The following is a 16532-nucleotide window of genomic DNA, read 5'->3' as shown; positions in this document are numbered from 1 at the left end:
TAGTCAAGTGGAACATCCTCATTCCCTCATGTGCAGGGTTTGAAGCATTTATCAATTATTAGAGTGAGAAGAGTGCTGGTCTCCTGTGTCCAAGAGACAGGTGCCTTCTGCTTTCTGGTTCTCCTATAGAAAGTCTTTGCATTGTGTGATAGGAACCTGAGGGTTTCCTGTGTTGCTGTGGAAGCTGTCTCTTACCAATCCTAGGTAGCTTCAGGTCAAAGATCTAATTTGTGTTGAAGATTCTCAGACATGGAGCTAATCTTAGCAGTCCTAGGTAGCTTCAGGTTATTTAGTCTAGCCTCTACCTGGACATGAGTTTTATCTGCCAAATCTCTGCAAACTGCTCAGGCTGCTTTTCCTTGAAACCCCTTCCCTTTGGGAGAGTTCTAGTTTGGGGAATATTCTTCCCTTTAACAAGCATACATTGGTCACTCACAGCTCATAGTTGTGGCCAGTGTGGCAGGTTTGTCCCTCAGCTTCCTTCTTACTACCTTAACACTCCAGCAGAGATGGTAGGAAAGAAGGGGAAGGGAAGAAGCATTTCTATATACCTGCTACTTGCCAGGTGCTTTCTCTCCAATATTGTGTTATTTCATTCTCACAAGAATCTTCCAAGTTCAGTGATATTATTATTATTATACCCATTTGACAGTTGAGGCAATTGAACCAAAGAGGTTAAGTGACTTATCCAGGGGCACAGAGCTAGGAACTGTCTGAGGCCAGCTTTAAATCCAGGCATTCCTGACTCCAGGCCCAGGACTCTCCACTGCTGCTCTATCAGCTGCCTCTAATTTCTAGAGAGTGGAAACTCTGCAATGAGTCCATCCTTCTATGAAGAAGATGTACCAAGACCATGATCTTCCCCCCAGCCTCTCCTTAAAGCTCCCTAACATAAATGCTATCAAAACAATCCTTCAGGTATCCTTGGAACCATCCTGTGGTCCTTGCTTGCATGCTCCTGTCATTGGCAGGAAGAAGAGATTGGAGGAGAAATAGAATTTGGACCAGCTGGGGTTTCTGGAGTTTGCCAGCAGGAGACTCCCACCTGGTTAGGCAAAAAATCCCTGAATGAACAGCACCCAAGGTTTACATAGATTTAAAGGAGTGAGGAGCAGGGTAGTGGGATGGGATAAAAGCTGACCCATCAAGGTCCCTGTAGCTGGGGCTCAAGGCTGATCTGGCACAATAACCCTTTTACCTGGTTTGGGGGTTAAGAGTTTCTGCCAGAATGGAACATGACAGAAAGGGGGCAGAGGGTTTGGCTGATTCTCAGAACAGGTTGGACAATAAAATAACGTGGCAAATTCTGTTTTGGGTTACTTGCTTTATGCTATTTAATTTTTTTATCATAAAAGTATTGTATATTTTCTAGTTACATGTAGAGATAGTTTTCAACATTTGTTTTTATAAGATTTCTAGTTCCAAATTTTTCTCCCTCCCCCCTCCCCAAGGCAACTAACAATCTGTTATAGGTTATATATGTACAATCAGATTAAACATATTTCTGCATTAGTCATGCTGTGAAAGAAGAATCAGAATAAAAAGGAAAAATGTCAAAATACAAATACAAAAAAAGTAGAAACAGTATGGTTCAATCTGCATCTAGATTCCACAGTTCTTTTTTTTTTTTTTTTAGTGAGGCAATTGGGGTTAAGTGACTTGCCCAGGGTCACACAGCTAGTAAGTGTTAAGTGTCTGAGGCTGGATTTGAACTCAGGTCCTCCTGACTCCAGGGACGGTGCTCTATCCACTGTGCCACCTAGCTGCCCCCCACACAGTTCTTTTTTCTTTTTTTCTTTTTTTTTGGTGAGGCAATTGGGGTTAAGTGACTTGCCCAGGGTCACACAGCTAGTAAGTGTTAAGTGTCTGAGGCTGGATTTGAACTCAGGTCCTCCTGACTCCAGGGACGGTGCTCTATCCACTGTGCCACCTAGCTGCCCCAACCCCACAGTTCTTTTTTTCTAGATTTTTAGAGCATTTTCCATCATGAGTCCTTTGGAACTATCTTGGATCATTGCATTGCTGAGAAGAGTCAAGTCTGTCACAACTGATCGACACACAATGTTGTTTATACTGTGTACAATGTCCTCCTGGTTCTGCTCATCTTACTCAGCATCAGTTCATGTAAGTCCTTCCAGGTTTCTCTGAAATCCACCTGCTCACCGTTTCTTATAGCACAATAGTATTCCATTGCATTCATATACCACAGCTTGTTCAGCCATTCCCAAGTTGATGGGCATTCCCTCAATTTCCAATTCCTTGCCACCCCAACAAGAGCAGCTATAAATATTTTTGTACATGTGGATCCTTTTCCCTTTTTTATGATCTCTTTGGGCAAAAGACCTAATAGTGGCATTTTTGGGTCAAAGGGGTATGCATAGATCTATAGCCCTTTGGGCATAGTTCCAAATTGCTGTTCAGAAAGGTTGGATCAGTTCACAGCTCCACCAACAATACTTTATCTCAATAGGTACAGAGAAAGCTTTTGACAAAATACAGCAATCATTCCTAATAAAAACACTAGAGAGCATAGGAATAGGTGGAGCTTTCCTTAAAATAATAAGCAGTATCTACCTAAAACCTTCAGCAAGCATTATATGTAATAGAGATAAATTAGAGGCATTTCCAATAAGATTAGGGGTGAAACAGGGATATCCATTATCACCTCTATTATGTAATATTGTACTAGAAATGTTAGCTTTAGCAATAAGAGAAGGAAAAGGAATTAAAGGAATTGGAATAAGCAAGGAGGAAACAAAACTATCACTCTTTGCAGATGATATGATGGTATACTTAGAGAATCCTAGAGAATCAACAAAAAAAGTACTTTAAAGTATTAACGACTTTAACAAAGTTGCAGGATATAAAATAAATCCACATAAATCATCAGCATTTCTATACAAGACCAATAAAGCTCAGCAGCAAGAGATAGAGAAATTCCATTTAAAGTAACAGTAGACAATACAAAATACTTGGGAATCTACTTGCCAAGACAAACCCAGGAACTCTATGAACACAATCACAAAACATTTTTCATACAAATCAAATCAGATCTAAATAACTGGAAAAAATATTAATTGCTCATGGATAGGCTGAGCTAATATAATAAAAATTCATCTGGAGAACAAAAAGTCAAGAATATCGAGGGAACTAATGAAAAAAATGCACAGGAAGGTGGCCTAGCTATACCAAATCTGAAACTTTACTATAAAGCAGCAGCCATCAAAACTATTTGGTCCTGGCTAAGAAATAGAGTGGTGGATCAATGGAATAGGTTAGGCACAGGAGACAGTAGTAAATGACTTTAGTAATGTACTGTTTGACAAACCCAAAGACTCCAGCTTCTGGGATTGGAACTCAGTATTTGACAAAAACAGCTGGGAAAACTGGAAGACAGTTTGGTAGAAATTAGGCATAAACCAACATCTTATACATTATACTAAAATAAGATCAAAATCGGTATATTTTTTAGACATAAAAGGTGATACCATAGGTAAATCAGGAGAGGAAGGAATAGTTTACCTCTCAGATTTATGGATAGGAGACCAGTTTGTGACCAAACAAGAGATAGAGAATATTATGGAATGAAAAATGGATGATTTTGATTACATTAAATTAATATGTTTTTGTACAAACAGAAGCAATGCATCCAAAATGAGAAGGGAGGCAGAAAACTGGGAAACAAAATAGACAGTATTTCTGATAAAGGCCTCATTTCTTCTTTTTTTTTTTTTCGCGGAGCAATGGGGGTTAAATGACTTGCCTGGGGTTACATAGCTAGTAAGTGTCAAGTGTCTGAGGGCAGATTTGAACTCAGGTACTCCTGAATCCAAGGCCGGTGCTCTATCCACTCACTGCACCACCTAGCCGCCCCCATTCTTTTTTTTTTTTCTTTTGTTCGGTGAGGCAATTGGGGTTAAGTGACTTGCCCAGGTTCACAGAGCTAGTAAGTGTTAAGTGTCTGAGGCTGGATTTGAACTCAGGTCCTCCTGAATCCAGGGCTGGTACTCTATCCACTGCGCCACCTAGCTGCCCCTCATTTCTAAAACATATCAGGAACTAAATCAAATTTATAAGAATGCAAGTCATTTCCCAATTGAGAAATGGTCCAAGGAAGAAAGCAAAGCTATCTATTGCCATATGGAAAAATGCTCCAAATCATGATTGATTAGAAAAATGCAAATTAAAACAACTCTGAGGTACCACTTCACTGCTATCAGATTGGTAATGTGACAAAAAAGAAAAATAATAAATGCTGGAGAAGCCGTGGAAAAATTGGAACACTAATGCGTTGTTGGTGGAGCTGTGAACTGAACCAACCATTCTGGAGAGCAATTTCGTTTACTTGCCTTATAAGCACTGAGGGATGAGTATAGACACATATGTCTGAATATAATGAAGCGATTCTCAAAATTGAGCAGATGTGTATCCACACGCCTTTCCCTAAAGAGAAATAAATCACAAGCTTCTTTCCATGTTCATCCCCAACTGGTTTTCCCTGCCCAGGGCTTCCTGTTCCCAGAGAAGACATGATCTCTTATTTTGAGCAAAGGGAAGCACCATCGATCCTGGAGCAAGAAGGCCTGAGGCCCTGCTGTCCAGGTGAGTGAGGTGAAATCACGTATATGAGACTTGTGATTGCAAGAGGCTTCAATGTGTTGTGGTGAAGCAAGGGCTCGATTTGGAGGCAGGAAGACCTGGCTTGGAATTCTTTTTCAGAAATTTTTAGCAGTAACTTCCTGAGCCTGTCCCTTGACCCACCGAGTCTCAGTTTTCCCATCTGTACTGTGAGGGGGTTGGACTTCATGGCCTTTGAACTCCCTTCCAGGGATCAAGCTATGATCCTATAAGAAGTCAGTGTTTGTAATTTGGGGGCATGAGACTCTCCTGAAAGTGTAAAAGTCTAAGGCCATTCAATATGAGTCACCAAACACTGAAGGGCCTGCTACATATCAGGCCCTAAGCATTGGGGACATAAAGAGATGCAAGGGCTGTCCCCATCTCCCATGGAGCTCACAGTCTGGTGGGGCAAACAACACACCAACAGCTATGTGGAAGCCCCCTATGGACAGATAAATTGGAGCTGGTCAAGAGAGGGGAGGCCCTAAAGTGAAGGAGGAATGGGAAAGGCTTAGTGTGGAAAAGGGGGGCTCTAGCTAGGGCTTCTGGGAAGCCAGGGTGAGCATTCTAGGCACAGGGGTAGGGAGGAAAACCCAAAGTGTCAGGAAGTAGAGTGTCCTGTTCACACAACAGGGAGGAGGCCCTCACCACTGGAGTATATATAGCATATATGGGGGAAATAGAGTGAAAGAAGCCTAGAAGAGTAGCAGAGGGGTAGGGGAAGAAGTGCTTTAGCAGCCCCAGAGAGGGTTTTATATTTGATCCTTTTGCTGGGCAGCCCATGGAGGTTGTTAAGTAGGTGGTGACCTGGTCAGGTGAGAGCTTTAGGAAGATGAACTTGACAGCTGTGGGGAGGAATGAGTGGACTGGGGGGAGATGAGGCAGCCAGACCAACCAGCAGGCCCCTAAATACCTCAGGTGTGAGGTGAGTGGCACTTGAACCAAGACAGTGACAGTTTGGGGAGGGAAGGGACTGTCTTGGAGAGCTTGTTACACGGCTGGAATCACAGGACTTTGGAACAGATTGAACATGGGGTAGGGAGTGTGACTGTGGAGTCCAGGCATACACAGTACTTCATTTGTGAGCCTGGGCTCTGGGGAGGATGCTTCAGAGAGCATTAGGAACATTGGAAGAGAGGAGGGTTTGGGGAAAGAGGATTCATTTCCTTTTGGACATGGTAAAAGGAGAACCAGGAGGTGGATGACAGACTGCAATGAAATTATTTGCACGGTTTAAAGGGATTTGCTTTAGGGAGCAGAAAGCTGATCTTGTCTGATACTGAGGTCAGAGAGGAAAAGAAGGCCTCTGATTTATGTGAGGTGAGGAGGGTGAGATAGCTCTTGATAAAGGTCCAGTTTTTTCAGTGAAATAAGAGGCCAAATTCTCAGGTGAGAAGGTGGGGGAGGGGTGGCAGCAAGCCAATAAGGGAGGCTTGGGGGGAATTGAAAAGATTTGGAAAAGCTGGTGTGCCGAGTGGCATTGGGAGTCAGGGAGATGGCAAAGCATTTCCTTGCCACAGTGGGGGCCCATCTGAGGTGATGCCCTTAAATTTGTCGTGCACCCAGGAAGCCTGGTTTCATGATGTTTTTCTCTCTCTCCATTCAGTAGCATATGAGGAGGAGAGAAAGCTACTGCCTTAGTTGAAAGTTTTTCAAGACTAAGCTTTGCCTAAATTATCAGCCCAGTTTCCTTTCTTGCTCCATCTCTGTCCTATTCTTGGATAGTCATTGGTCAGTGTGGGGAGCTGGGAGATAAAGACTCCCAGGTGTGGCATGGTATTAGACCCTTCAGGAGCCTGGAAAGTAGTCTCTGTGATCTGCACTATTGAGTCTGGTCAGATTCCATCAGGATTAGAACCGGACTGCTTAAAGGTGATTGGGTGTGAAAAAGAGATGATATATAATGAGGCCAGAATATGCATCTGACAGGTGGGAGAGAGACCTGAATGTGGGCGCTGTGGCCTGGTGTCAGCCCTGGGCCCAGTCAGGCAATCAGTAAACACTGATTGAACACCTTCTGTTTTTGGTGCTGTGCTAGGCCCTGAGCATACAGAGGAAGGTAAAAGACAGTCCCTGCTATTACAGAGCTCACAGTCTACTATGTAAACATGGAGATGGTTTGAGAAGAAGCAACAGCTCATAAACCTCACTGTGTGTGTGTGTGTGTGTGTGTGTGTGTGTGTGTATGTGTATGTGAGTGAATGAGGGTTCTATGACTTGCCCAGGGTCACACAGCTAGTGTGTGTCAAATGTCTGAGGCTGGATTTGAACTTAGGTCCTCCTGAATCCAGGGCCAGTTCTTTATCCATTGTGCCACCTACCTGCCCCATGAACCTCACTCTTAACTGGTCTACGGGAAAAGAGAGAGTGTTGGAAGGGACAGACATTTAGTTCAACAGGGAAATAAGGGAATACAAAGAGGGAGTATAATAATGGTTTAAGGAGAGCAGAATGAGGAAAGAGTAGAAATCAAAATAATAATGTTAAAAATAATAGCACACACTTATTCTTCATTCATTTTCCAGTCTTTTCTCTTTGTGACCCCATTTAGGGTGTTCTTGGCAGAGATCCTGGAGTGGTTGACCATTCCTTCTCTTCCTCATTTAACACCTGAGTAAACTGAGGCTAATAGAGTTAAGTGACTTGCCTGTGGTCACACAGCTAGTAAGTGTCTGAGGCTGGATTTGACCTCAGGAGGATGCATCTTTCTGACTCCTTGCCTGGAATTCTATCCCACTCTAGCAAGTAGACTGCATTCCCATAGCACCTACTATGTGCCATGCAAGATATAAATGCTATTATTATGCCCATTTTACAGATGAATGTACTGGGGCAAAGAGAGTTCTCTGACCAGGGTCACAGAACTAGCAAGTTTCTGAAGTGAGGCTGCAACTGGAATCTTTCTGACTCGAGGTCTAGCATTCTATGCACTGGACCACTAGGTATATTTTATTTTATTTTATTTTTTTTAATTTAGTGAGGCAATTGGGGTTAAGTGACTTGCCCAGGGTCACACAGCTAGTAAGTGTTTGAGGCCAGATTTGAACTCAGGTACTCCTGATTCCAGGGCCGGTGCTTTATCCACTGCACCACCTAGCTGCCCCCATTAGGTATATTTTAAATAGAATACTGAAAAAGGTTCTCACACACGGGGTGTAAAGTAGGAGAGTTGGCCAAGCTCTCTTGCTGAGGGATGGAAATGTATTTTTTGTTTTTAGCTTCTTATCCAGTCAATAAAATGAATTGCTGGTTGCTATATAACAAAAGATTTCTTTTTCTATTGGTTCATGAAAAGTAGAATATTAAATGATAAATGGATTGGAAGGTCAGTTGCATATATTACTTATCTTTAGAACCCTCTTTGTAAGGATAAAATTTCTTCAGGCTCAGTTTGTGTTTTCTACCACTGGGAAAACAGTAACATAAGTGGAAGATTGGGTCAAATCAGAAAATGCCTCAGCATTGCAATGAGTGGCAATTTAAGGTCTGTTTTTGTAGAAAGGTTGTGGGGGGTCCTCGATGGTTTCATTATGGCTTCTCTACTGTGCATGCCTAGCAATCATGGTTTTCAGTTTGTGATCCCTGGGGCAAGTATGCAGACTTATGTAGTATCTGAATCTGTGGTAACAGCTTTGATGAGATGCAAGTACAAGGTACCCCCGGAATGAGAGAACTACTGAGGTGTATTGACAGACAGCCAATGAGAGTCTGGGCATGTCTGTGACAGTTTGCACATGGATAACCATTGAAGCAGTCAGAGTTTGATGTAGTCATTGCATGATCACCAAAAGCATTATATGTCTGATCATGATGGTTTGGAATCATTGCAGAAAGAATCCTGTTATGGTTATTCTATGCATGTGTGTTGTCCCAGAGGGAAAATATCTTTGCAACAAAATTTTGGTGCAGCCCCTTGGGTCCCTGTGTAGAACTTCCAAGAGCTTTGTGAACTATTAATGGAGAAGAAGGGATGCAGGAGGACTAATAATGAAGCATCCTGTCTACTTCCTTAGAAAAGGATGATGGATTCAAATTCATATATGAGACATATATTTCAAAGAGTTTTGTTAATAACAAGGAATTCACTTTCTTTTTTTAGTGAGCAAGGAGATTTAAAGATAAATTGTTAATAAAATAAATAATGGCTAACCCCAAAAAAGTAATGAGCCAGAACAATATCTTTCTTGCCTCAGGTAAATACAAAAAACAGTGTTAGCATTCATCATGTGGTTTCAGTTACTGCGGTAGAAAAAATAAGATTGAAGTTGATCACCAGGGAAATTACATTATGCTTATAGATAAGTTAGATCATGAAATAATTGGATTGTTTATTATATGTGTACCAAATAGTGTAATGTTTATGAAGATTGAAAGTTCAGATAGTGAGAGTGAAGCGGCAAGATTCAAAGTGGAGAGAATTTGTCTAGTACTATGGACAGAGCATGAGCATTCATAAGGTTTGAGTTCTAGTCTCAGCTGCTTGTATCTGGGTAAAGACTGAATCATTTTGAATTCAGTGGCCTAAGTTGTGAGTATAATGAGAATGCCACTCCTGCCTGTGTTACAGGTTTCTTGTGAGGACCCAATGTGATTGTGTATGAAGCTCTTCTTTTAAAAAAAAATTATATCAAGCTCTTTGTAAATAAAATCATCCTCTCTTAGTAATACAATGATCAAAGACAATTTCAAAAGACTTATGATGGAAGATGCTATCCAGATCCAGAGAAAAAAGTATGAAATCTGAATGCAGATAAAAACATACTATTGACATTTTTTGTTTTATTTTTCTTTCTTGTAGTTTTTCCCTTTTGGTCTGATTCTTCTTTCACAACATGACTAATGTGGAACTTTGTTTCACAGGATTGTACATGTATAGCCTATACTAGATTGCATGCTCTTTTTTTTCGGGGGGGGGGGGGGAGGGGGAGGAAATGAGGGTTAAGTGACTTGCCCAGGGTCAAGTGTCTGAGGCTGGATTTAAACTTAGTTACTCCTGAATCCAGGGCTAGTGCTTATCCACTGTGCCACATAGCTGCCGCCCAGATTGCTTGCTCTTTAAGGGAGAGGGAAAGAGAGGGAGGGAGAAAAATTTGGAACTCAAAATCTTATAAAAATGAATGCTGCGGGGCAGCTAGGTGGCACAGTGGATAGAGCATCGGCCCTGGATTCAGGACGACCTGAGTTCAAATCCGACTTCAGACACTTAACACTTAACTAGCTGTGTGACCCTGGGCAAGTCACTTGACCCCAATTGCCTCACCAAAAAAAAAAAAAAAAGAATGCTGAAAACTATCTTTATGTGAGTTAATGACATTTTCAAATACTTGATTCTACCCATTTAAGTTTGAAGACTGGGGCAGCTAGGTGGCACAGTGGATAAATCACTGGCCCTCGATTCAGGAGGACTTGAGTTCAAATCTGGCCTCAGACACTTCACACTAACTGTGTGACCCTGGGCACTTAGCCCTCATTGCCCTGCAAAAAAAGAAAAAAAAGTCCCAGAAGTTTGAATACTTTTCTCTTTGCCTGAGGGAAACAATGTAAATCACTTTATGTTCTGACAGTAGAGGGATGGGGATATAATTATATATGTGTGTATATGCAACTGTATGTATGCTTGTTTCTTTTAGGAGAGATCAGACTTGCAATAGAAGAGACTCCTGTCAAGGTAAGCCTTTCTGTGGAAGAAACTCCTCAGCAAAGATGCATGAATAATGATCCTTCTGACTTTGCTAGGAGAGAAACCTGTGCTGTAACACATCAGAGAATCCACACTGGAGAGAAACCTTATGAATGTCATCAGTGTGGAAAGACTTTCACACAGAGGTCCTATCTTGTTCACCATCAGAGAATCCACACTGGAGAGAAACCTCATGAATGTATTCAATGTGGAAAGGCTTTCACACAGAGGTCCAATCTTGTTCACCACCAGAGAATCCACACTGGAGAGAAACCTCATGAATGTATTCAGTGTGGAAAGAGTTTCACGTGGAGGTCCCATCTTGTTAACCATCAGAGAATCCACACTGGAGAAAAACCTTTTGAATGTAACCAATGTGGAAAGACTTTCAGACAGAGGTCCCATCTTGCTGAACATCAGAGAATTCACACTGGAGAGAAAACGTATGAATGTAATCAGTGTGGAATGACATTTGGAATCAGACACCAGTTTACTAAACATCAGAGAATCCACACTGGGGAGAAACCTCATGAATGTAATCAGTGTGGAAAGACTTTCACATGGAGGTCCCATCTTGTTAATCATCAGAGAATCCACAGTGATGAGAAACCTCATGAATGTAGTCAGTGTGGAAAAAGTTTCAAATGGGGCTCCAATCTTATTCACCATCAGAGAATCCACACTGGAGAGAAACCTCATGAATGTAATCAGTGTGGAAAGAGTTTCACATGGAGGTACCGTCTTGTTAACCATCAGAGAATTCATACTGGAGAAAAACCATTTGAATGTAATCAATGTGGAAAGACTTTTAGACAGAGGTCCCATCTTGCTGAACATCGGAGAATCCACACTGAAGAGAAAACTTATGAATGTTATCAGTGTGGAATGACATTTAGAATCAGACACAAGTTCACTGAACATAAGAGAATCCACACTGTGGAGAAACTTCATGAATGTAATCAGTGTGGAAAGACATTCAAAATCAGATGCAATCTCACAGTACATCAGAGAATCCACACTCAGGAGAAACCTTACGAATGTAATCGTTGTGGAAAGGCTTTCAGACGTAGGTCCTATCTTGTTCTCCATCAGAGAATCCACACTGGAGAGAAACCATTTGAATGTAATCAATGCGGAAAGACTTTCAGACAGAGGTCCCATCTTGCTGAACATCAGAAAATCCACACTGGAGAGAAAAGTTATGAATGTAATCAATGTGGAAAGACTTTCACAGAGAGGTCCGATCTTGCTGAACATCAGAGAAGCCACACTAGAGAGAAAACTTATGAATGTAATCAATGTGGAAAGACTTTCACAGGGAGGTCCACTCTTGTTAACCATCAAAGAATTCACACCAGAGAGAAACCTTTTGAATGCAATCAATGTGGAAAGACATTCAGATGGAGGTCCAATCTTGCTGAACATCAGAGAATCCACACTGGAGAGAAAACTTATGAATGTAATCAGTGTAGAAAGACATTCAGATGGAGGTCCAATCTTGCCTATCATTGGAGAATCCACACTGGAGTGAAACCTTTTGAATGTAATCTGGTAAAGCCTTCAATATAAAGTCAGCCCATGTTTCTCCTCAGAGAATTCATAGGAAATAGGAATCTTATAACTGATATGATTGAGGAAAGCCCTTGAAATGGATTACAGAACTACTGTGTTTGAAATATTGGGACCAGCCTGTCTCTGTTTTAAGTTATTGGGGATCTGGCTGAGGTTTCTAAGATTTTGCTACTTTTAAAATGTTAGGAGATCATCGACTGCATTTAACACAAGTCACAAAAGCCCCAGTACCACACTGTCTGAGAGAGAGAACATATGGCTCCAAGTAGAGTTCATTAGTTTTCTATTACCTAGAGAGAGAGAAAAGAGAAAGTGTAGCTCACTCGGGTCTCAAGCCCAAGAGTGAGGGAAGGCATGCCTACTGTGGTCCTCCTCTGTTCCTTCTTCCCTAGGGGCAGCTCTTACACACTGCTCAAAGCTAATTGGCTAGCTTCCTTCCAGTCCATTGGTTGACATGACCTGAGGTTGGGCTATATTAAAATGAGCTGTACCTTGCTGACCTCAGGGTCTAGTGAAAGACAGACTCTCTGAGGAAAAAGGCTTTCAGGAAGGTGTGGTTTCTATTGTTTCTGCTTTACTGAGTTAGTCTGATTTCTTTTTTCTCTGGGCTGGCTGTGAGAAATTTTTAGTAATTATTTTCTTAGTTGCAGCTAGGTAGTGCAGTGGATAAAGCACTGGACCTGGATTCAGGATGACCTGAGTTCAAATCTGGCCTCAGACTCTTCACACTTACTAGATGTGTGACCCTGGGCAAGTCACTTAACCGTCATTGTCCTGCCCCCCAAATTATTATTATTTTCTCACAATCCCCAGTGTGCTAATATTACAAATACTTTAAAAAGGATTCTTAACTATGGGGCTTATGATGATTAACAATGTGAAGGGGGGCAGCTAGATGGTGCAGTGGATAGAGCACTGGCCTTGGAGTCAGTAGTACCTGAGTTCAAATCCGGCCTCAGACACTTAACGTTTATTAGCTGTGTGACTGTGGGCAAGTCACTTAACCCCAATTGCCTCACTAAAAAAAAAAAATGTGAAGGAGAATGTGACACATTGACAAAACTAAAAGCTAGTTCCCTTTATAGTGTATTTAACAGGAAAAAAGGGAAACAAAAAAGAAAATATCCATTTAAGTCTCTGGAAGTTTCATCTTCAGATGATTCATGGAATGTCATTTTGATGCAGCTTTGTATTCTGTGTGTTGTCTCTGAGATGTCTTTGTCAGGTTCTTCACATATTCTTCCTCAGCTGGAAAATCTACAAAATTGATCTTAACACACATTTTTTTTAAAGTATTTCATCATTTTCCAGTTATATATAAGGACAGTTTTGAATATTTGTTTTCACAGGATTTTTAGTTCCAAAAATTTTTTTCCCACTCTTCCCTCCCTCCTCCCTAAGATGGAAAGCAGTCTGACATAGGTTGTATATGTACAATTATATTAAACATATTTCTACAGTAGTCATCTTGTGAAAGAAGAATCAGCACAAGGGGAAAATCTCAAAAAAAGAAAGGAAAAAAACAGTTCAAAGTAGAAACAGTATCATTCAATCTGCCTTCATAATTCACAGTACTTTTTTCTGGATGTTGAGAACATTTTCTATCATGAGTTCTTTGAAACTGTTTTGGATCATTGCACTCCTGAGAAGAGCCAAGTCTATCGCTATTGTTCATCACACAATTTAACACAACTTTAAATAACTTTGCCTATAACCACATCATATTTGAGCGTTCTCAAAAACATACGTATCAAGAAATTCAGAATCTTGTAGAGATTTTACAATTATGTATTGTCCAGTTGTTACATATGAAATGAAAATTTAAAAAAATTAGAGCCCAAATTTTTATACTTAACATTATTTCAGTCCCTTGTGTGGAGGATAAAGTTCCCACTAAGGAATTTTAGACTCCTATTTATGAAATGTACTCTAGGGGGCAGCTAGGTGGCATTGTGGATAAAGCACTTGCCCTGGATTCAGGAGGACCTGAGTTCAAATCTGGCCTCACACTTGACACTTACTAGCTGTGTGACCCTGGGCAAGCACTTAACCCTAATTGCCCTGAAAAAAAGGGGGGGAAGGGGAAGAACATTGGATTATAAAATATACTCTAGTAAAAATTCATAATCATATAAAAGTTGTCAGATTAACTTCGGTTATAGTAACTTCTTTTTTTTTTTTTTAGTGAGGCAATTGGGGCTAAGTGACTTGCCCAGGGTCACACAGCTAGTAAGTGTTATGTCTGAGGCCGGATTTGAACTCAGGTACTCCTGACTCCAGGGCCGATGCTCTATCCATTGCACCACCTAGCTGCCCCCAGTTATAGTAACTTCTAACACAAGTGGATATCTCTTTAAGGCATTTGCAAAAGTCCACTAGTCATGCTGATATACCCTTCTTTAATACTGGACCGAGACAGTTGATATTAACTGAGAAAAGAATTCATATCCTGGTTTCCTCACTCTTTGCATCATGTGTCTAATTATCACCATGCCATTATGAGAAATTAAAGAATCTAACAAAGCTGGTAACAGATGTCAAGGCCAAATGCAATATTGTGTTCATCATATGGCAGATCTGAAATGATTATAGGAAGTTAACACAAAAGAATAGTGAGTAAGGGAGGTAGATCTTTCCCAAACTTCGTGACAACTTCAGGCAAAAAGCTCTGCAGACAGCCAAAAGCAGTGTGCCAGGCTTGAAACTAGCTAGGTGGGATTGGGGAAATTAAACTAGGAAAATCCTACCTCGGCCCTTGCCCAAATCTCCCAGCCTTTCCCAGGGCAGTTCACCACCTGTTATTCATGCAGGTGCTCAGGGTTGCTGGCACCAGGTTTACTGGCTCAGGAGTGATGTAGCATTCCTATGATGATCATATGTGGTAGACTCAGAATAAAATCAATGAAGGTCTCAAATGGTAAGTTCCCATAATCAAAGACTCATACTGAGTTAACTATTGAGGATAATGATAGCAAAGAATGTGAATTTGCTTTTTGACTCAGGATATAGTTATAATATACAACAATTATTATATAGTTATATATTATAGTTGTATATTATATAATATACAATAATTATAATATAGTTATAATATACAATAATTCCCAATAATACTACAAGTATATAATCATAATGACAAGCATACAGAAAGTAAATTACAAATTAAATGACTAAGAATATTACTCAGTACTATATTATTTTCATCAATGTATTAATCATTACCTCAGGAATCAATGTAAGCTGTCCATGAATCCTTTTTTATAAGCTATGTATAAATCACCAACCTATTCTTTATAGTATTCACTGACTGCAGCTTTTCCCTTTGTGAAAAATCAGAACATTTTAATACAGCAGTGAAAACACAGTTTTAAAAGGACAATCTCAATGATAGTAAAAACCCATACAATGAATTCCAAATGTCAATGCAGTAACACAAGAGCTACATATCACCATCTAAAGAATACCAATGTTACAAACAGGCTCTTTGTTCATGGAATAGCTTGGGATGATTGAAAGCATCCCAAAATGATCTTTTCCTACATCAGTTTTGAGCCTAGGTCTTTGTCTATTTGCAGTCTGTTCAAGACAGATGTACTCATGGTTTAATTTGTTGGACCATCAATCCCAGTGCTTAGTAGAGTCTGGATAATGGGCTTCCATCTTCTCCACCTTTTCTCCTTGTTGTAATAAGATCTTACTACGGGTGAAGAGGGCAGCTAGGTGGCACAATGGATAAAGTGCTGGGCCTGGAGTCAGGAAGGCTCATCTTCCTGAGGTCAAATCTGGCCTCAGCACTTACCAGCTGTGTGATCCTGGGCAAGGCACTTCATCCTGTTTACTTCATTTTCCCCATCTGTAAAATGAGCTGGAGAAGGAAATGGCAAACCACTCCAGGATTTTTGCCAAGAAAAGCCCACATAGGGTCACACAAAGTCTTGCATGACAGAAATGACTGAACAACATCAGTGGGCCAAGAACTGTGCTAAGTGATGGAGAAACAAAAAGAAAAGGAAGTTCAAGGTCAAAGGATCTTACATTCTAAGGGAGGAGACAATAAAAATGGGAACTTTGCCATGCAAGTCAGATGGAAACGTCCCATGGTCCTTAGGGTCCGGTGACCAAACATGAGGCCTTCTTAATTTCCCCTGATTCAGTGATGCCAGGTTTGGAGATTGATCCATAGGTCAGTGCCAGGGAACTTTCTTCAGGCTTCAGCAGCACCTGCACAGGGCTGGTTGTCAGGGTGACGGGCGCCGGCGCTGTGCTGGAAGCCCTGATCTTCCCGAGACTCTCGGGTTCAGGGTCTTGGTGCTGGTGGTGCCCACCGGCATCCCGGTGACCTCCCTGCCCGCTGTGCCTTGTCTTGGCATCCTCTGCCATGCTGGCGGATGTCACTCCTTTGTAGCTGGAGAGACCTTTGGCCGAGCAGACTCGGCTGACTCCCAAGAGTCCCCCCACCCCCGGGGCAGCTCAGTCCAGTGGGCCTCGGAGGGCTCACAGCCTTGCTCCTCGCTCCCCTCGGCTGAGATCCCTGCTCGCCATTCTTCCCCCTCTCCCCGGGGCCGGCCCACGGGACTCCTGTTGTGCAGCTGAATTCCGCGTTGGCTGCCCCCTATTCACACCCACGCGTGCCTCTTCACGGCCCTTGGTGGGGCCCACA

The 16532-nt window shown here is 41.5% G+C and overlaps 1 protein-coding gene across 1 annotated transcript in view; it reads left to right on the top strand.

Annotated features, from left to right (window-relative positions):
- The first annotated feature begins 4505 nt into the window (after positions 1 to 4505).
- The window catches only part of LOC122749541 (zinc finger protein 345-like), a 30667-nt gene continuing 18640 nt past the window's right edge, over positions 4506 to 16532 (top strand). Inside the window, exons 1-2 of the mRNA XM_043995954.1 lie at positions 4506 to 4602; positions 10251 to 10288. The gene's annotated coding sequence lies outside the window, so the exon portion shown is untranslated. The remainder of the gene's footprint in view (positions 4603 to 10250; positions 10289 to 16532) is intronic.

Source organism: Dromiciops gliroides, chromosome 3, assembly GCF_019393635.1.
Source record: "Dromiciops gliroides isolate mDroGli1 chromosome 3, mDroGli1.pri, whole genome shotgun sequence".
In the NCBI taxonomy this organism is placed as follows: domain Eukaryota; kingdom Metazoa; phylum Chordata; class Mammalia; order Microbiotheria; family Microbiotheriidae; genus Dromiciops; species Dromiciops gliroides.
This window is presented reverse-complemented; position numbering and strand designations above follow the sequence as displayed.